This window comes from Bactrocera neohumeralis, chromosome 6, assembly GCF_024586455.1.
Source record: "Bactrocera neohumeralis isolate Rockhampton chromosome 6, APGP_CSIRO_Bneo_wtdbg2-racon-allhic-juicebox.fasta_v2, whole genome shotgun sequence".
NCBI lineage: Eukaryota > Metazoa > Arthropoda > Insecta > Diptera > Tephritidae > Bactrocera > Bactrocera neohumeralis.
In genome coordinates, this window is record NC_065923.1 from 4,538,827 (window position 1) to 4,560,818 (window position 21,992).

Sequence of the window (21,992 nt, forward strand, 5' to 3'; positions counted from 1 at the left end):
TTCAAACATTTAACGCAAATGAAATTGGTTCCAGAATACATATGTCTCATAATTGTTCACGGCAATAAAATGTAATTCCTTTCCTCGATGCGATCTATTTATCCGCTCGTCTTGTGCTCCACCCTCCTCTTAGAACGACATAATGCATGGCTTGGACTTTCTGCTGGCAATGAGGTTCCGGAACTTTATTCATAGCCAATATATATTTATGTTTTCAGCTACTTCACTTACGCACACACACACACATCTACCATATATGGCTGTGTATTGCTTTTTGTATGCTTACACTTTAATTTATTTATTGCATAATCAACATAATCGGATCTAGTGATGACAGCGCGGTTTTACCTGGTCTCAAACAAACAAGTGAATGGGGAAGCAACGGAGCGTATAACCCAAACAACCAGTCAACAACAATTCATGCAACAACTACAACTACAGCAGCTACCAGCGCCAGCAATATGTCCAATCCGCAAGGCAACTGTTAGGTTGAAATGCGAAAAGCAACCGCACACTCGCTGCTGTGGCTAGAAGCAGGCTGCAAGTGGTAGCGTTGAGTTGGCAGCACCGGAAACGAAGAAGTGAAAGCTTTAAAAATAGTTGAGCTGCGTAGCGGCGTACTCGTATAACCGTAGAATATCAAGATGCCAGCATAAGATACTCACAATTGTTGGCATATAAATTTGTTGCCTAGTAAGTGCCTGCATAACTTATGTGTGGCACATTATGCAGCACACACACACACACCCACTTAGATGTATGCTTATGAGGGTATGCATTTAGATGAGTTTATGTATGTGGGTGCAGGTGTTTGCGCTAGTCTATTTGCTGATGCGGTGCGTCAGCGCTCGGTGAGTGAGACACGCAGGCTACCGTCTGCACACACTCTCGTGTGTTCACATGCTGTTTCTCTTACCGTTAGGTGCGTGGGACTCTGCTGCCATCACTATGTACATACATGTGCCTAAGTGTGTGTTTGTAGGTGTACGAGTGTTTGCTTGGCTTGTGTATGTCTGAAATTAAATCACGTATGTTCGTGGCTTTCCTGCCATTCCCTCCGCTTGCAAACCATATCCGTGTGTGGTCATGTGATATGCACAAATCCAAACACTCTCACACATACATTCACAAATATCACACATGCTCACACTTCTTTGGATACCGCTAAAGTTTACGTTCTCCCAACTCTAACGGAAATAATAAACTCGAATTTATGCTAAAAAGTTAATAACAATTTATAAGCGTTGGCGCAAGCAGAAATTCTTTGGTGCGACTCCTAGTTGCATAGTTTTTTGTGGAACTTTATTATATTAGTCGAAAATTTACTTTATGTTAGGTATTAATGAGAGATTATTTGGATAAACACGCGATTTAGCGAAAGATTTACACCTCAACTCTCTTCAGAAGATAGACTGTTTTTTGATGTGAAAGCTCCTGCCAGATCTGTCGCCACTTAGGTATATTACTTTGTATTGAAGAGACATAAAATTGTCACTTAAGTCATGGGTGGGCAGAAAATACTGTTAAACGCACTTGACGGCTTAGAGAAATCAGTTTTCCAAGTCTTTTATGGTTTTCACAGACACACACATACATGACGGTAAAGCTCTTCTCATCTATAAACACATGTGTGAGTGCAACTCTAACGGTACAGCTGAGTCATTTGCCTGCAGAGTTTGCATAAATTTATAGCACTCCTGGGATGCTGCCAAAGCGGCCTTTCAACACAAAAAGTGTGTGGCAAAAAAAGAATGCAAATAAATTGAAGGTGCTCCCAATTCTCCAGTTTATATGTGGTTACATATACATATACAAGTATGTGTATGCGTTAATTTTTAGAACTCTTTATTTTTTTTACTGATTTAGAAAGTACGTATATAATATTTGCAGAAAGATATTCGTGTTTTTGTTCAGGTGTATGTACATATAGGGAGGCTGTGCGAGTACTAAGTACGAGAAGATTTCTTAACATGGCTTCAGGTATTCGATAGTTAAATTTAGGACATGTGTATTGGTCTTGTCTTGGTCCTGGGTGCTGGAATTTTTATTGATATTAGTATTGGTATTGGTATTGATAATGGTGTTGGTATTGGGATTGATATTGATATTGGTATTGTTACTGGGATTAGTATTGGTATTGAAATTGGTACTGGTTTTGGTATTGGCAATGGTGTGGGTATTGGTATTGGTATTTCGTATTGGTACTGGTATTGGCATTGGTAATGGTGTTGGTATTGCTAGTGGTATTGATATTAGTATTGGCCGTTGGAATTTATATTGGTACTGGTAGTGGTATATTTTTTAGTACTGGTATTGGTTTTATTATTGTTCCATTGGTATTGAAGTTGGTACTGGTATTGGCGTTGGTATTGGTAATGGTATTTGTATTGGTAATTACACCCAACTCTTTTTTTACACGGTAGATACGTTCCTCAGAAAACCGTGTAAAAAAAGAGGCGTTTCCTATAGTAAAATGGGATACGTTCCATGTCATCTGAAAACCGTGCAAAATGAAATAAAGAACTATAATTGAAAACTATAAAATTTCAGATATACATACAAATAATATATTTATATGGCATTTTATTGAGCATTAAAACTTAAAATACATAATTAATGCAGGTGAAAAATTGGTAGATTAAGCAAAAAACAAAAGAAATCTGTTAATCCAGAATTAAGAACAGAAAAATTATAATAGAAATAAAGAAAAAAATATTTACATAGCTACATAATTATTCGTCGCTACTTGATAACAAGCGCAATTGTTTGCGACGAACTGGACTAAAGTCGGTATCATCACTGGAGATATCCATTTCAGCAATGTAAATATCATGCGAACAAAATGTGTAGGTAAAAGGTATCGAATAAAGGGATTTCCCAGTCACAACTATATATGTTCATTTCAGCAATGGTGCTAAGTGTGGTAAAAACAAACATAATTACAAGAAAGTGATTTTGAAACTGTACTAGATTAAAACTTTTTTACAAACATTTTTTTTTTCAACCGTGTAACTTCAAATCCGTGTAAAAAGAAACCGTGTAAAAAAAGAGTTGGGTGTTTATTGGTTTTAGAAAACAGATTCAGAACAAACATAACATAGGAAAGCATTTTTTCTAAATTTTCTATAAAACTTCAATACAACGATAATTGATTGAGATTATTTAAAGACAGCTAATATGGCTTTGAAGCTTGGGAACTCATAAGACTATATGAAAAGAAAAATCATGCCTCATGAGAACAGTTTGCCAATAAGTCGAAAAATTCCTAGGAAAAAGCAAAGCTGTGCAGTACCAACGTGACTACCTAAGCATCGATGAGCCAGCAATATTTCGCATCAATAATTTTAGACTCAATAACCAGCATACCTTGACATAAAGGAGCGGGCAGACACACTTGTAGCCATAACCACAATAGACAACTGTACACAGCTGTGCCGCAAAGGCGTTCAATACACATACATACATAGTTTCAGATAGAACTAACCTTACCGGCATAGTCAAATGGGAATTGATGTGGGCGGCCAAGATGGGCTGCTGGTCTGCTGGTCTCGGCTTGTTTACCTGCACACAACTGTTGGCTGCAAAGCAAAATTTGTATGCCTAAGTGACTCAGCACATTTTACAGGCTATTTTACGCAATCAGTAAACGACCTATCACCATCATCATCATCAGCGGCCAATGGGAAATACGTAGAACCGCCGCTCTTACCATGAAGTCCTTAACGAAAGGTGATTGTGCACAGCATACCCTCGGGTTTGTTGTAGTAAACAGTGGTATTGTAATGAAGTTTATGCCACTTTTGTAAGCATAAGTGACCAAAGTGGCCGATACAACCTAACTAGGCCTAAAGAAGCATATTCGAAGGCAGGGACCACTAGTTGTGGAGGGAATTCTGAATGAAGATAAAAGAATGAAAGGTAATTCAAACTTACGCAAACACACTGCAATGATTTTATTTATATTTATTATGACACCTTTTTGAGGGTGACCGTGCGGGGGTCAATTGCCGGGCGAAATGTTTGTCAGGGCACTAATAAATAAATTGAACACTGGCTTGGGTAAAATAATAAATGCGGCGTAATAAAACGAAATCTAGGCAAATAGGCGAGAGCGACGTGTGTGTGTGCATGCAGGGCAGACACAGCAACGCCTTAAATTATGCAATTAAAATGTCTTAAGCAGTTAACGGTTAGTCACTGAAGCTAAATGGGTCCCTAAAGTGATATTTTGTTATTGAACAGTTAAGAACATTATTTTTTCTTTGTAATTGTTGTTATAATGTTATTCTTAATCCAACACAAGCATTAGCTATTTAAGCATGCAATTAACATGCTTTACCACGTTCAGGCGTAACTTCGTGTTAACAGCAGTTAAAGTATACTTTTTGGGACAAACCGGTGTTTGATTGCCGTTATTTAAAAGTTATTCGTTGACACCGGCTCTAAATAGCACAAATTATTACAAATATTAACTTTGTTAAAATGTTAATGAAATATTTGGTTTTATGCAAAAATGCATAATTAATCGCCAAACAAATACCGAGAAAGCTTCGCTTAAATATTTGGCGCATAAAAAGGCCTTTTAATTGAATTGTAAAATCACAGCCCTACAGCATTATGTTCAGAATGGGATTGCCAAATTATTTACATATTTGCTTATACATACGCATATACATATGAATATATATGTATATCAAAATATATGTACATATATTTATATACATATATTAAGGTGGGCCAAAAAAAAATTTTTGTAATATAAGATGAAAAATTGTGGAAATCATTTTTTATAATTTTTTGTTGGACTTTAACTACGAATAACTTTGAATGAGTTGACTCAGCCAAAAAATGTCCTAGACCTTTTATGTAGATCGGCAAATTTCCTATTACATTACATTAAAAATCCAAACAAAAAAACCAAATTACCTGTGTTATTTATATGGGAAATCGAAAATGTCGATGAGGCAAATCTTAATATTAATATTAAGAGCTAAGGTTTTACCAGAACTTGTTTTTAGTCATGTCGGATGAGATTTTCATGGTAACTAAGGAGAACAAAATAAAAACCTTTTTTTGGCCCACCTTAACATATATACAAACGCTTGCCGTTGTTCGTCGCAGCAAAAATATTCAAAATATGCAAGCCGGAAAACCCAATTAAAATATCAATTTTGTTGAGATTAAAAGCAACTAAGTTGGTCGTCGATCACCCGGCATACAACCGGTCGTCGGCTCATGCCAATTAGGCAGCTAACGGTATTGCTGCCCATTGCCATGTGGGCGCTGTATGCGGCTAACAAATCGAATGGGCTGCTCTTTACATTATATTCAATACTTGCTGCAGCTTTCCAAAAAGCTCGGAAGTTGGCCGTTCCGGCTTTTGCACGCTTTTCTCTTGTGAAATACATACATATTTATTATGCCGGAAATTATATAAATACAGACATACATATGCTTACATTAAAAGTATCATTTCACGGTTTCGTCAGCGTACTCTTAACTGTCTCGCCATTTGGTTCAGTGCTGTAAGAAATTTGTAATTAAAATGATCCAAATTTAAATTTAATTTGAATCAAGCTACGAAGTATATTTACGTGCTTCCCCTCCAGCGAGTAGTAATTGGTTAAAGAGAGCTTCATTTTTATATTTTGTACTATGATGGAAAGGAATGTTATATTTATTTTGCTTGGCGGGACTTTTACCCATAAAAAGCAGTAAAAATTGTGAGATTGGCATAAAATTTGGAATAAATTAGATATTCTTCGATACTAAGTATTGACTTTGTGAATGGTTATGTTCAGTTTCAGGTCCAGAACTCATAATTGACACAAATATTTACACAATTTGTGTTAAATATGGTGACTATCTGGTATCAAAAGTATTAAAAATTTAACCGCCCTTCCTTTAATTGAATGAAAATATCTCAAATAGGTTAGCTCAATGAAATTGAATAGTAACATTTAATTTCTCTAAGTCTAGGAATAGAAAATACTACCATTGTAATAAATTTGACTCAGACTGCACAAAAGAAATGAAATTTTATGTTTCCAAAAGAAGTATTTTGGGCCAAAGCCAAACTGCGTTGAAGACACTGAGGGCTATCTCAGCTTATACTTACAAAATTACTGTGGAACGATTTTTTCGACGTTGGCATGCTTATTTTGAAGGCGATAATAATAATTTATAATAATGCAGTTGAAAGTTTATTTTATTATTAGGTTGTAATTCAAAACTGAAAATTTGCTCATATCTCGGTAAGTTTTACTAGCTTTTGATTCTTATAACTAGCGATGGTGTTTAACTTCGATGTAAGGATCATCACTTTTTCTAAATTTTTAATTGATTATTATTTTTTCAGAATTTTCAAAATTTAGATTTTGGATTACATATACTAAATTTTCTTAAAATTTTCAGTAAAATGTTAAATTTTAACAAAAATTGTAATATTTGAAGGATACAACATTCCAGTATTGATTAACGTGCTTTTTTCAAATTCAACAGTAATTGACACTTTTTGCATATCACCCTTTTTCTTTGTCGTATTCGCCCACACACATTCCCTTTAACCAAACGCAAAGACGGACTTGTTAATTAATGCACCGTTAATAACCGAACACCGCAAAGGCAGCTAGCTGTTTGAGTTCAAAGCCAGTGAGTACTTCGTGTGTTTTCTTAATGCTGCGGCCACTTCAGAAAATATCAAATGCAACTCTAATTAAGCGTGGTTTATCCGTTTAGCCAACCTCAGTTGCTGAGTTACGAGTACCTCTGCTGTACTTAGAAGCAAAAAAAAAAATATTGACTCATCACAAAACGTTGCGGTGTGGGCAGGTTTTCAATTACGTAGCCGGTATGTATTAGTAGGTTATGTACGCGTGTGTGTGTAAATCACTTACCAGGAGCAACCTTTTGATGGTAATTGCATAGTAGCTGAAGTAGAGAAGAACAGATCTGCATTTGTTTTTAGTAACATGGTTGAATTGCTGGTACCAGATCTGTCGAGAGAACGTTCTCTGGCCTTCGACAGGCAAAGACTTTAGAATTACATAGAACCAAGCACCAAGTTGAGGCATAAATTGTTAAATATATAACTAAACATAATCAAAATAACACAATGCCGTTAATAGTACTTTGTTATTACACTGCTCAAAAAGAGAATTTGCGAATCATTAGGAGGGGTAAAATTACTTTTACAGTGCCTTGTAAATATTTACTAAGTTCATACCTACATGTCGATATGTATTTCAATTTCCTTGAGACAACAATTCTATTTTTACGATTTCAAAATAAAACACTTAACCCTGAATTGTTTACTTCTCGGACACTTATTTGCTAAATGGATGACCAACTCAATTTGATTTTATTGCCTGCATTAGCTCACTTCAATGACACTTTATCAGATTTCTCATGAGATTTGAAACGGTGAAATAGAAATAAAGAAGTGAAATGAGCAACACATTGTTAGTTTATTAAAAGGCTTACCTGACGGAAAGCTCAACTGGGAAACTAACTGTGATTCATGCATATATGTGGGAATGCATGTGTGTGTTATTGCGGGTGCTTGAGGGACAACAGCAGTACCCTTAAGTTCTCGTCAAGTGCCCGAAGAGGTAAAAATCCACAAGATAGATAACTCACTAAAGCGTTCAAATATCTAAAGAAAAGGTGCCTTTAAGGAGATGGGGAAGTGACGAATGTCGCGCGTAAGCAATGTCAACCGCAGCAGTGACCGATTGGTAACAGTGGTGACGGCATTAGGACGATGTTATTGTTTCTGCTGCTGTTTTGGTAAAACGGAAATGACAATGAAAGTGCCATAATGAGCTTAATGGATTATTGAAGGGATCAATTGGTCGAATGGAGAGGCAGAAAAAAAAATTGTAGTAATGTGTAGTTGTGAACGGAGTAATGAATAAAGTGAATTTAAGTAAGGTTTGGGGGAAGGATATAGCCCTGATTTAATACCAATAAAAAGATATTAATTTTTTTTTCAATAGTTTTTTTAAGCAAGTGACAACTCTTTCTAAATAATTTTTTATATATAAATTTGTATTTCTTTAGTTTCGATGACCATATCAAGATATTAAATTAATTTTATTTATTTGAAATAAAATTTGCAAAAAGTGGCAACACTTCCAAAACACATTTCGAACAAAATGTATTTTATGATGGCGGGATCATAATACTTAATATATTTTATCAATAAAGTTGCATAAAAAAAATTTAAAAAGGTGGCAACATTTATCAAATTTAATTATTATCAGCTGCTTGCTTTCTTACATCTCTTTTCTTTTATTTCTACATGGTAAAAATTATATATATTGAAAACATTCATACAGTTCAAATTTGTAACAGGTGGCAACGCTTTTAAAAAAAATCAATTTTAACTCATTCTGGTTGTTTCAGACTATAGATGGCAGCATTTTATTATTCCTTTCAACATATTTCACTACAAGTTTTTAAACAGGTGGCAACATTGTTTAAATTAGATTCAACATTATAAGTTGGAGCACTGTTGCTTATAGATTATTAACATGATTGAAAATCAGGGACTGAATTATTAATTTTCTATTAATAAAATTATAATTCGAATAAATAACATAAATAAATATTTTACAAATATTTCAAAAGTTTAAAAAATCAACCAAAAATAAAAACAAAAATAAATCAAAATTGACCTAACAACAAAAAATGTTTTGAAGAGAATCACAAAAATCCAAAAATTAAGAGCGCACTCAACCATTGACGCCACAACTCCGAAAGCATTTCGGACTACAGTGAAGCGCCATGCGAAAAGAAAGCTTTTCATTCAACAAATTTCTAAGAAGCTTGGCGCATGCGCAGCAAACGCAAAACATCAACGACTCGGCATGGCACGACTGGCCACTACTTGTAGTGGCGGCAAAATACAACGCTTTCGAAACGGCATGTGGCAGGTTTGTGGCACGGCAAATGAATGCGAATTCAGTTTTGTTTCGACCATCGTGCGGTAAGGAAGTTCTAACGGAAAAACAACTAGTCAAATCTAAAAAAACCAGAAAAGTGTGGTAAACACTTGAAGCAGCTTGAAACTTGTAGCGTGTGTTAAGCAAAGTATAAAAAGATAAAAAACAAAAAAATTTAATATAAAAACAAAAAAAAATTTTCGGTGAAAAAATAAAATGACTCAAATTAAATTATTTAAATATTTTAACAAAACTTAAATTGCGATTATTACTTTAAACAGTTTAAAGCAGCAATGTTGCTCATATATTTAGTGCCATAAAATGCAGTTGGTAATAAAAACGTTTTGTGAGGAATTAGGTTAATTGGCCTATACGCGCCAGCCACTACACTCGCGTATTAAATATAATACACCCAAGTGCAGTTACACGCGCAGGAATCTGTACGCGAGCGCCACTTGACAAGCGCACACAGTCAGCGAGTCAGCGCCACGTGCGGTCTTACTGGAAGTTGTGTGTGTGTGTTTGTGTGTGAGTGCGCGCGTGGGGGCAGGTGGACAACGCAGACTGAGCAGCGCGTGTGCCGCGTAGGACTATTAGCATACGGGGTCCTGCACATTAAATGGACACAAGTGGGCTGCATATGCAAATTAGAGCAGTAATGTGCGCACATATCAAATTAAGTATTCCGTTTTGCATTAAAATGTAGGTGCGCTTATTCGCTAGACTGCGGAGATGAAAGTAGAAAGCGTGTGTGAAAAATAACATTTTTTGCGATGGGCTAACTAATTTATGAAATAATCTTCAGAGACATTTACAGACAGAAAGAGTCTTATGGGTGCTCATATATTTCTCTTGAGCTCAAGATTATCAATAAACCAGAATTTGAAAATCATAGTATTGGGTAGTATTGGGTAGAGGCACTTAACCGCAGAGTTGCCACTAAAAAGTTTTCCAAAATCATGGCTGAGGTTGTCTGAACTCACTTTTGTATATTTTTTTAAGTAAATTGTCTAAATATGTTCATTTCATTTGAGTTATGTACCGCGATTGCAAAAAATTTACTTACTCTTTGAAATTTCACCTTTTATCCGTAATTTAATTATTTATTGAAAATAAAACAGTTGGTTCAAGATTGCATTCAAATTCTGATTCATTAAATTTGAGAATATTTTGACTTCGAAGCTTTAAGTATGAGAAATATTGAGTTTACCCCTAACAGATTTGTAAAAACATGTTATCACTTATTCAATGAAAAATAGTAGAAGAAATCCTTACTGAAAAATAAAATTCAATACATGTGATTTCACTGCGTTTCTCTACACCGATGTTACTCATACGCCCCATGCACTCCATTGCTTTTCCGGTAGGAAAGTATAGAATTATTTTAAATTGTTTACAATAATGAATTTGTTTGCAATAAAAAATGACAAATGACACATTACTTTTAATTTTACATTTGAACACACATATTTTCTAATGCATTTTGGTGATGTGTTGGGCGATTCAATAATGATGGGACTGAAATGACATATTTAGAACACTTTAACAGCAAGTTTAGAAAATGTATTCTAGAGTTTTAAACTAGTTTACGGTGTTTTAAATGTCAGATTATACTTTTGGACAAATATATAATATCGTTTGAATATCGTAGTCACTAAGAATTTTAGGAAAGTTGAGTATGCACCAGTGTCTGCTGAATAAAACATAATGAGAAGCCAGAGAATCAAGAAATTAATAATTGAGCCGAATCTTAGTAACCGTACTCATCACGGCATATATGTTTTGCATTTAATTTTCTTTATTTAATTTGAATTTTTTCTTACCTTCAACTAATTTAGAATATATTTAAATATACAATAAATCTAAACTGAGTCCAACAAACGCAGCGAAGTTAAGAGCTCATCTGAAACTTGTTAAGATTTCTCTGACGTTTGAAACTACGGCTGAGGAGCTTGAACTCAATTTTTACTCGATTTCTTCACTATATAATATAATTTCAATATATATTCTAGTGGTCAAATGTTAGGGAAATATTGGGTTGTCGAAAAAGTAATTTCGTATTTTCACTCATTTTTTAAGAGCTGTAACTTTTTTTCAACTTTCCCGAATTTAATTTTTCTTTGGTTTAATGAAGCTTAAAATCTCACCCAATATATTGTTAGTGCTGAAATCAGTCTTTAGCCCTTAATAGCCGTCGCTTTCATTTTTTAATTAATTTTGGAGTAAAATCGCTTTAAGGTTAGTTGATGAACCGTTTAAGAAGAACGAAGAAATGTATACTGCGTATGTAACAATAAAACGTGGAATATATGGTTGGACTAAAAGCATGGTTAACTCGCGTCAGTTGAATAAAGAAGAAGAGATGAACTGTTAGATACGAAGGTTTCACTTTGAATAATTGTAGAAAAAAATTAAAAAAAAAAAATAAAATTAGTTATTAGTTGCTCTATAGTAAAAAATAACAGCAACTTAAAAAAATTAGTTACATCAGTTTGAAAGAAATCGTTAATATTTAGGTCTAAGATGAGAAACGTTATCGAACACACAAAAGTAGAAAATACTTGAATCGGACGCCTTTCAGATTGCCATTTGAAAGGCCTTAAACCGAATTTTCTATAAAACATAAATAGCACCTATATTTTCCTTTCTGCTGTTCATCTACTATTAAAAAAAGCTTCTTCTTAATAAGCGGAAAATAAACCTAAAACGCGCTAACAATTAAAAAATATAATTTCATATTCTTGCAGTGATAAAAACTAACTGAATGCATGCCTGCATGTAATGAGTTAGAAACTCCAATAAAAAATGAAAGAAACTACTTAAGCGTTAAGTTCGTAATAGCCGCGGGAGGCACACACCTTCCGTATTTAATTCTATTAGCGCTCGGCAATTGAATATTTGCATAAAAGCCTTTTTATGAACACGACGCACAGGAAGTGTGCAAGCAATAAGTAAATGTGCAAAATAAAGAATAATACAAAAACAAGTGCACAAACAAAATAAAACTTTAAAACCGCCGTCAATAAAGTGTTTTCGGGGACGCACACGCTCGTGAAAACTCAACTACATTAAAAATACAAATAAAAAAGTTTATGGCAAAAACAAAAACAACGCAGAGTCGGAGTGTAAAAGCGCGAAGGAGTGACGTAAGCAAAGAAAATAAAGCAAAACACAACGTCAGCCAGTCAGCGTTGCAGGAGTCACGCTCCGGCGCCACGGCCACCCATTAGGCGTGTTAATCCTTCGACAGCGACAGAGCAGCTGAGTTAAGTGACAGAAAGCAGCGGCTTTTAATGGCACGTAAATAATGAAAGAGACCTATGTGTATTTATATAAATGCAAAAGTTAAGCGATAAAAGAATAAAATCCACAAAGCTGCAAGAAGTAAAAAGTTCCGCTCTCCGCAGTAAAAGCGCGCAAATAAAAATGACACAAACAAAATCATATTAAATCCAATAAAAAATTGTAATTTCCCGGAAATAAAATTTACAAAAGCTAAAAGTCACAACAGCATGAGTGCAAACCGTTAATAAATGGTCCGGCTGCGGATTTTCCGTTTTCGCGCGCTTATTTTGTTGGCCGCTGCTCGCAATTAAAAATGGCTTAACACAGCAGTCAGCGCTTGCACGTGTGTGGGTGTGTATGTTGGTGTTTATCGAATTTTCATGTTCGCTGAGCGCCACCCGCTTATTGTGTCTGCTGTTGTAATTATCGAATAGTTTGTGACATTTCGAAAAAGTTGTGAATCATAGACACAAAGTGCTGCGAAAAGCAACAAAAAGTAAACACAAAAACAAAAATATAAAATTACGAAAACAAAACTGCTGTGAATGAAAATGTGAATGCACACAGTGAGAAAGGTGTAAAAATAAAATAAAAAAACTACACAAATGTTGCTCAGCTGTAATCAGTGTAAAAGTTTTTAGTTTCGCAAAAAAGAGACCAGCTGGAAGACACATATGTAAGTAGCACAAGCATTTGTTTAACTTTTCTCTAGTTTTGTCTATGCGGGAAATTATAAATCTGACACGCAAATATTTAAGAAATTTAAGTTCAGTTTATGTTTCATTCAAAAATGCTCGGGAGGTCTGTTAAGATAGCCTCTTATCCATTTGTGAATTTCAAAAAATGTATTATTTTCTATACATAGGTATATAGAGAGTACATATATATGTGAATATGCTACAAAAATTAGAAGTTGACTCAGCAATAGCTCTTAACACAACCTCCGTAGGTTCTTTGTTAAATAATGATCAAACTAGTTTTTAGATGAAAATTTATTTTTTCAGTTCTGAAGAATAATTTTTATTCAGAAAAAAAACGATTTTTTTGGAATCCGCCATTTTGTCAAAAATACTCTGTGATCAAACTGAATTTTGTCCATTTCATCTTCCTCAAAGTAATCCTTCTTCTTCTTCTTTACTGGCGTAGAATCCGCTTACGTGCTTATAGCCGAGTTAACAACAGCGCGCCAGTTGTTTCTTCTTTTCGCAAGGTGGCGCCAATTGGAGATTCCAAGCGATGTCAGGTATTTCTCTACTTGGTCTTTCCAACGGGGTGGAGGTCTTCCTCTTCCTCTGCTTCCTCCGGCGGGTACTGCGTCGAATACTTTCAGGGCTGAAGAGTTTTCGTCCATTCGGACAACATGACATAGCCGTCGTAGCCGCTGTCCTTTAATTCGCTTGACTATGTCAATGTCGTCGTATATCTCATACAGCTCATCGTTCTATCGATTGCGATATTCGCCGTGGCCAACGCACAAAGGACTATAAATCTTTCGCAGAACTCTTCAGATGTTGTCATTTTCCATGCCTCTGCACCATATAGCAGGACGGGAATAATGAGCGACTTATAGAGTTTTGTTTTTGTTCGTCGAGCGAGGACTTTACTTTTCAATTGCCTACTTAGTCCGAAGTAGCTCCTGTTGACAAGAGATATCTTGCGTTGGATTTCGAGGCTGTTATCGTTGTTGGTGTTGATGCTGGTTCTAAGACAGACGAAATTATCCACAACTTCGAAGTTATGACTGTCAACAGCGACGTGGGTGCCTAGTCGCGAGTGCGACGACTGTTTGTTTGATGACAGGAGATATTCCGTCTTGCCCTCATTCACCACTAGACTCATTTTCTTCGCTTCCTTATCCATTCTGGAGAAAGCAGAACTAGCGGTGTGATTGTTAAGGCCAATGCAGCTGTACACTTTTATAGAAGATGGTACCTTCTCTATTTAGCGCTGCAGCTTAAATTATTTGCTCCAAAAGCATGTTGAAGAAGTCACACGAAAGAGAGTCGCCTTGTCTGAAACCTCGTTTGGTATCGAACGGCTCGGAGAGGGTCTTTCCGATCTTGACGGAGCTTTTAGTGTTGCTCAACGTCAGTTTACACAGCCTATTAGTTCTGCGGGGATACCAAATTCAGACATCGCGTAATAAAGGCAGCTCCTTTTCGTACTGTGAAAAGCAGCTTTGAAACCAGTGGAGAGGTGGTGTGTGTCGATTCTCTTTTCACGGGTCTTTTCCAAGAGCACACTTAAATTCCAATCGTTGAGCATGCTTTCGTCCGACCATATTTTACAAAGAAGCTGGTGCATACCCCTCATCAGTTCTTCGCCATCATGTTTGAATAGCTCGGCCGGCAATCCATCGGCCCCCGCCGCTTTGTTGTTCTTCAGACGGGTAACTGCTATTCGAACTTCTTCAAGTTTGGGCAATGGACCATCCGCTCCATCGTGATCGATTGGAAACTGCTCCCTCCGTAATTTTAGTATGCTCACTTTACGTGGCGGGCCCTCAACCTACTTGGGAGGGATGGTTCGCCTTCTGACTTCGGCTCGCCTTCAAACGGATGTTCTTTGGCTACCCAGCGGATACTTGGTCTAATACCGGAAGTCGGGAGCTGCTTGGGCCATAAACGAATAGTTTCTGGCCACTCACAAGTAAATGGCGATGCTACAACGACTCCATCCTCCAATATTTTATTATAAAGGTTTACTTACATCTCAAGGTCTTTGACCTTTTCAAATTGCAAATATATAAAATGTTCGGTTACACCCGTACTTAGCCCTTTTCTTACTTGTTGTTTGTATATTGATTAAAAATAAAATATCTATTCAAAAGAATTAAAAAAATCGCATAAGGTGGATATAACTCCTAATCCAATCTATAAATAGGATAAAAGGCTTAGACGTACCCTTAAGTTTCAAGAGTACCAGCCATGTTTATCCTTTTGTTTATTTATTTTTTTGACAAAAAAGTCGAAAGGTCTAAAAATTCAATTCATTCTAAGAGCTGAATGCAGTGCTCTATACTCATATATTGTATTAATGTACAATACTTATGCAAAAAATATTTTAATGCGCACTCTTAAAAAAGATATAGCAACAATAAATATATTTGATGATAGACAACACACAAAATTTATATTCGAGTTATCTAACTTTTAATAATAAAATAAGACATATCAGTTGCATTTCTTCTTCTTATTTAATTGAGTTAATTTCCAAATATTGCTACTGTTTTATATACCTTTATTTGTAATATGACAACTGTCAGTAATAAAAGTCTCTCTCAAAATTATATAAGCGCCCAAAAGCATACCACTTGCAAGCTTAGTCAATTCCCATGTTGTAAAAAGTTTTAAGAAATACACATTAAATGTAAATATTAAATTTCTATTTTACGTTTCCAATGCACTCATTAAAAATAAAATTTTGAAATGTATAAATTTGATATTTAATACGTAACAACTTTAGCTTTGATAAATTGACGTGAAAAGAACATAACTTCACTAAGGGTTCAAGTATGAAATTATTAGTGTACAAAAATAACGTAAATAAAATGAGCGTGACCCCATTTGCGGTGCTTCACAAAACCAAAAAGCTACGGTGGAGTATGGAACAGAACTGCGGTACACCACTGCGTATGCGGCAGCAAAAGCTCGGTTTTCGTAACTGCACACACATGTATACATTTTAATTGAAGCAAAGGAACGATTTGAGGAGGATATGTGTGTATATATATGCGTAAGAGCAAATATATCTACATATGTACGTATAGAGAGACACATATTGAAGAATTATGTTTCTAATATTATAAAGATATTTTACAGTTATACATATTTATATACTATATTATATATACATATTCATACAAATTTTTGTGAGCAATAATTGCCGGATTCTCCCGCTTGACTTTTTTTAAAAAGTTAATGTGTCTAAATTTGCTTTGCGGCAACGAATTACGTAACATGTGAGTGGAAGGCGCAAAAACCTACAAGCACTTAAGAGCTACCCTGGCTATGTACCGCAGTCGAAGTCCTTATAAACATACGAAAATGTATAAAATTTCGCCAGCTCTCCAATGCCCTGAAGCTAACGCTTTTTACAGCACATATCCGGCTCACACGCCAACACATACATAAATACTTATACACACACACACACTGAAATGCTTGCTTGCACTCTCAGTTTTTTCGTCGTAACCTAATGTGTTCTTTGGTGTGTTGACAAAATGTTATACCATCGCTCCCACACTTGTTTGCCTGCGGTTTGACGAAATTTCTCGCTCAAGGACCCACTTTTCTTTACTAGACATTTTACGCTTTGTGTGCTTTGGAGTGGTGCACAGGAGTGCCAGCTCCGCTTTCCATTGCATTGTTTCACATTTTTTGTTCACATTTAAACGCTTCATGTTTTTCTTTTTCACCCAAATGCTCACATGCACATAAACCAATACAACTGCATGTGTGGTGGTATGAGTGCTCATGTGTTCAGAAGTTTTGTTGGCCGCTGGCGTGTTTTTATGCTGCAGCTGCTCGAGCTGCGGACACATTTAGTGATATAATTGCTCTTAGATTACACCTACATGGATTTGTGAGTATAATATGGATTTCTTTGCGAATTCAAATGAGCGCTCGAGGCAGGAAATTTTATTTCACGATTTTCTCAACAGATACGGAGTAAATTCAGAGCATTAAATTTTTGTTAAAAAATAGATACGTTTAAAGGAAATTCAATAAAATATCTGTCTGGTTGATTTAATCTAATTTTTGACAGGGTGCTTATGATTCAAAAAATAAGTCTGTTTAAGTTATATAAGCTCTGCCAGATAATCGTGACAGATTTGGAAATTTTCACAAGTTTTCCAGTATAATCTGCTTTTAACTGTGATTAATAATAAATTAGTGTATTTTCTGCCTCACAAATATGTAAAGAGCTTTCTAACTTTGATAATATTTTCTGCTAAGCGAATGTAGACAATTTCTTACCCTAAATATCAACGATACTGTAAGAAAAATAGAATTGAGTTTAGTGAGGTTACCGTATGATCACTATACTTTTTTATATTTGTGAATATAATCCTGAGAAAATATTCAAAATTCTCTTTAAATAATGACAACCATAAGAAAGAATGAAGTACGATCTAAATCGGTTTAATGGCCGAATACCTGTTGGTGATTCGTCAAGGTCTATGAAAAAAATATTTCCTTATACTTGAAAAACTCAAAAGAAATTTCAAAATTGAGATACAGAATGTGCCTTAAAAGTATTTTTCTGAAAATGAGAAAATAATATACTTTCACTCACTTATACTCACTTATTTATGTACATATGGACATGTCGAATATTGAACATTTTTAGCAAAATTTATGATTCGCTAAATTCAATAGCCTGTTATTCGAATATTTTTTTAGTTTTATTTATTTAGTTTGAAGCTTAACATTCCTACTCAAGTAAATAACCACTCTAAAGTTATTGTTTATTTGCTTTGTAAAATAGTGTGAAATTTTTTTAAGAAAGGCGTTCAACTCTGGTTAGAATTTCAGCCACACCGAGGTGTCCAGTTGAAAAACCATAATTTTTCAAAGCAAATATTTAATTACCTGTGAGCCCTGCGGCCAACAACTTGGCCAAAACCATTTTGAAAACCAAAACACAAAAAGTAAATTATGAAATAAATAATTACATCAAGGCATACCCTACACAAGCAGATCCCCTCTGTCACTTTGTCGCCCCTCTATCTCACTATAATTTTTGCTTGCTTGCTGCGCTCAAGCTCAAGCTCAAAGTGAGCTACGCGCTCGCTTTGTATGTGCTTAAGTTCATGACAAATTGTGCTTAGTCGACAGTTGGCTCGCTTTGCTTTTTAATTCGATGTTTGTTTTGAACTTCTCTCTTTTCGGTGTGTTGACTCCCCTTCGCCGCTAAACTAATAGCAAATTCCCCAAAAACTATTTTGCCAAAGCAACGCCAGCGCAGTGGGGCAATGTGCGGCTACATGTTGAGAACTGTTTTTGTTTTTGCTTTTGCTTTCTGCGTGGTTTTCGAAAAACTTTCTCAGCATACAGCTGCGGTTGCCGCTTTTAATTGGAAGGAAAAATTCAGCATTTCATTTGTTTGCTGCTTGTGTTGCTAAATAAGCAGAGAATAATATGTGCGGTTATGTGAGTATGTGTGGGTGTGTTGTGTGCATTATCAGGAAACTATGTTCAAATGAACTCTTGCGTTAATAAAACATATATTTGTGTAATTACTTTTTATTCTCAGTGCAATAATGTTTTTGCTACCTACCTATGCTGTGAAACGTATGTATATATTGTAATGAATTTAATTTTCTTGCTCAAAATATGAATCTCACCATTTCCTTTTTTAAGTATGTGTTTTTTCCTCATTATTCATAGCACGTCGAAATTTCTCTCTATCTGCCCCCTGGGCATACTCATTTCCTTCCATTTTCAGACATCTTGCTTTGATCTGCTTCAGCTCTTCCGGCGTTCTTCTTTTCGCTGTTTCACACGCTTGTTTTATTAAAGTTTATGGCATTTCCTTCATGCTTTTTATCCCCATGGAACCAATAGTGTTGTGATTCGAATTATCAAATATATAATTCCGTTCAATTGAATCTATTAAGAATTTTAAAAGTGAGTCTATGGTAGGGTTCAACGTTTAAAAACTATCGATTTGGTGAAATTTTCACAGCTAAGGTTTTGTAGACCTTTTTCCTCTTATAAAAAAGAAGACAGATATTATGTTTAGAAATCCCAGAAATATTTTTATGTAAAATATTATTTGTTAGACTTTTATTAACGCTATATAATATGAAATATAATTTTTATTCAGCGGAATTGTGTTAGCATTTCAATAAGTGTGTACACGAGTATAAATTACTTAGTTCTGCCATAAACTCTGTTTCAAGTTTATGTCGCTTTAAAAATGAAACTGCAATACATTTTATAATAAATTTATTTTTATTAAATAAGACAGTTTTAAGATGAGCGATCTATAAACTTCTATTAGATATGGTAACATTTTAAATTCGCATAAGCACTCAACCGATTCGGGCATTATTCAATAGCAGCACACACAGCTTGTATTGGTATTTACGATGCTGCAGAAACCAAAAATTATTCATAGCTCTTTGTAGCCCTATGGTGTATTCGATAGGCCTCGTTTCCCAACTCTTACCACATACCGTAGTCCAATGGTTCCAAATCAGGACTAATAGACGGCCAATCATTTGCAGCTTCAAATCATCAATATTGCTTTTAAGCCACTGCTGGATGGTTTTTCACCGTGCCATCTAAAACAACTATTGCTCCAGTTTTAACCCCTTTTTTTCACTGGAGTGAACTGGTGTTACACCTTCAAAGGAGACTTTGCTCCAAACCATTAAGCAACTGGATAGTGATTGTTATATGAGATGTATGGGTGGAAAGGAATTTTATCAATATTAGAATTTAAACCAATAGTATTATTTAAACCTATTTGGTGAAGGAATTATAAGTGAACTAGAATTATTTCTAGGCTTAGTAGACCCTTAAAAATATTTGAATAAAACATTACGGCTATTTTGTACACATTGTAAACTTTGTAGCAGTATTTAAGGCCAGACTAAGGCTGAATTTCATGCCCACCTACATGGTGAAAGTTTTCTCAGAACTAAGGGACGTCTCTGCCAAAGAGGATTATAGAAAAATAGATCAAAAGCGTGTTAACATTCTCAAATTGAGAAAACCAGCGATTTTTATATCGAGTAGTCAAAAAAGTATTTCCATATTTTGTCAATAGATGTCGTTGCAGTCGTATATCTCCAGTGCTACCAATCACATTGTGTCATACCATATAGTGTTTAAAAGATGAGATTTTAAGATTCATTAAAAAAAAATTAATTCGTGGAAGTTGAAAAAAAGTTACATAAATTCGTAATATTTTAAAATTTTTGTATAAAAAAGGGAAGAACGCCACGCAAGCCACCAATGAAATTTATGAAAGGTACGGAGATGATCGCACGCTTACGTTCTGGAAATTTCGATGTGAAAGACGCATCTCGCTCTGGTCGACCTGTCGTTGAAAAAGTCTATGAAATTATGGAAAAGATTGACTAGGACCGTTAAATAAGCAGCCATATCATCGATAAGGAACTTAAAATTCATCATCAAACGGTTCTGAACCATTTTCAAAAGGCTGACTACAAAAAGAAACTCGATGTTTGGGTACCACACGAATTGTCCGCGAAAAATTTAATGGACCGAATTAACATATGCGATTCTTTGCTAAAACGAAATGAAATCGAAGCATTTCTGAAACAGATGGTAACAGGAGACAAAGATTGGATTAAATATGACAATAATGTGAGAAAACTATCATGGTCCAAGCGTGGTGAAGCTCAACAAATGGTCGCAAAGCCAGGATTGACGCCTCGAAAGGTTATGCTGAGTGTTTGGTGGGATTGGAAACGAATTATCCACTATGAGCTGCCTCAGCCTGGTGGAACGATTGATTCTACATTTTACTGTCAACAACTGATGAGATTGAAGCAAACAATCGAAAAGAACGGTCAGAACTGATCAACAGAAAGGGCTTCGTCTTCCATCAGGACAAAGCTAGATCACACACATCTTTCATGACTCGACAAAAACTAGGAGAACTCGGCTGGGACGTTTTGATACATCCACCAAATACCTCTGACATAGCACCATCGAACTACCATTTGTTTCGGTCAATGCAGAACTCTCTTAATGGAGTAAAGTTGGCTTCAAGAGAAGCCTGTGAAAATTACTTGTCGCAGTTTTTCGCCGAGAAACCACAAAAGTTCTATATTGATGGATAATGTCTCTAGCAGAAAAATGGAATAAAGTGGTCGACAAAAATGGTATATATTTGGTTCATTAAAATTTAGTAAAAATATAAAAAAAAAGTTTAAGTTAAATACGAAAAGACTTTCTCGACTGCTTACTATAATTTTGCTGAAGTTTAAAATGGTTGAACATAAACCTCCACATCAGGTTGTTATTCGATATCGGAATATAAAGAGAAAATAGATGTTATAAGTAACTTATTGTACTCCTTTTTACGAAGCTTAAATTTTAGGCGTCTAATTGTACTTTAATATAATATTATTTTCAAGGAGACGAGATAGCGAAGAATAATATGACAGGTGTTATTTTGCGTACGAAATGCTCTTTATATTTGACTTTCATTAAAGCTCCTACAACAAGTAAAATTCAGTTTTGCCACTTCTTCATAAAAAAGGCTGCCACAGTCACTAAACAAAATACAAACAAAACAATAATCCGTTGCAACAATGGCAATAAAATGCGACAGTTGCGACAGCACCACAAGGTAACAAGACAAGGTTTGGAGAAGCTCGCAACTCAGCCACAGAGGAAAGGAAATGTAGAAAGCATAAAAAACAATAAAAATAATAAAATAAAGTATTTACACACTTTTATATAAGCATATAAGAAATATTTATAGCCATGCGTATGAAGAAGAGTGGCAGAAGGTGTATGCTGCTTCGAAAAAACTCTCCAGCCAAGGTGCCACCTCTGCATTGTTTGCATGGCGCCTTCGTGCGGTATTGCCTTTGCCACCTTTTCCCTTACAGTTAAGCTTTTTTGAAATTTCATAAATAGTTTAGCAGATATTAAATTTTTCCTCTGAATTTGCAATGCGCGACTTCGCCCTTTTGTATATTCACTGCCGTGTCTCTGGTGGCGTGCTTGTCTCCCAGCGGAATGACACTGAGCCACTGCACAATGCAGCTGTGGC

The 21,992-nt window shown here is 35.3% G+C and overlaps 1 protein-coding gene and 1 long non-coding RNA gene across 10 annotated transcripts in view; one reads left to right on the forward strand and one right to left on the reverse strand.

Moving 5' to 3' along the window:
• LOC126762465 (uncharacterized) overlaps window positions 1–21,992 on the reverse strand; it is a 290,496-nt gene that overhangs the window by 64,253 nt on the left and 204,251 nt on the right. The window contains exon 1 of one of the 2 annotated variants that reach the window (XR_007667461.1): window positions 13,850–13,863. The exons of the other annotated variant lie outside the window; for it this stretch is intronic. This is a non-coding gene — a long non-coding RNA (uncharacterized LOC126762465). Of the gene's footprint in view, window positions 1–13,849; window positions 13,864–21,992 lie in introns of those variants that run through there. 2 annotated transcript variants of the gene reach the window in all.
• The window catches only part of LOC126762456 (uncharacterized), a 132,562-nt gene continuing 119,499 nt past the window's right edge, over window positions 8,930–21,992 (forward strand). For 3 of the 8 annotated variants that reach the window (XM_050479198.1, XM_050479205.1, XM_050479199.1), the window contains exons 1-2: window positions 8,930–9,093; window positions 11,693–12,906. The gene's annotated coding sequence lies outside the window, so the exon portion shown is untranslated. The remainder of the gene's footprint in view (window positions 9,094–11,692; window positions 12,907–21,992) is intronic. The other 5 variants (XM_050479203.1, XM_050479204.1, XM_050479200.1 and 2 more) reach the window with 5 other exon arrangements.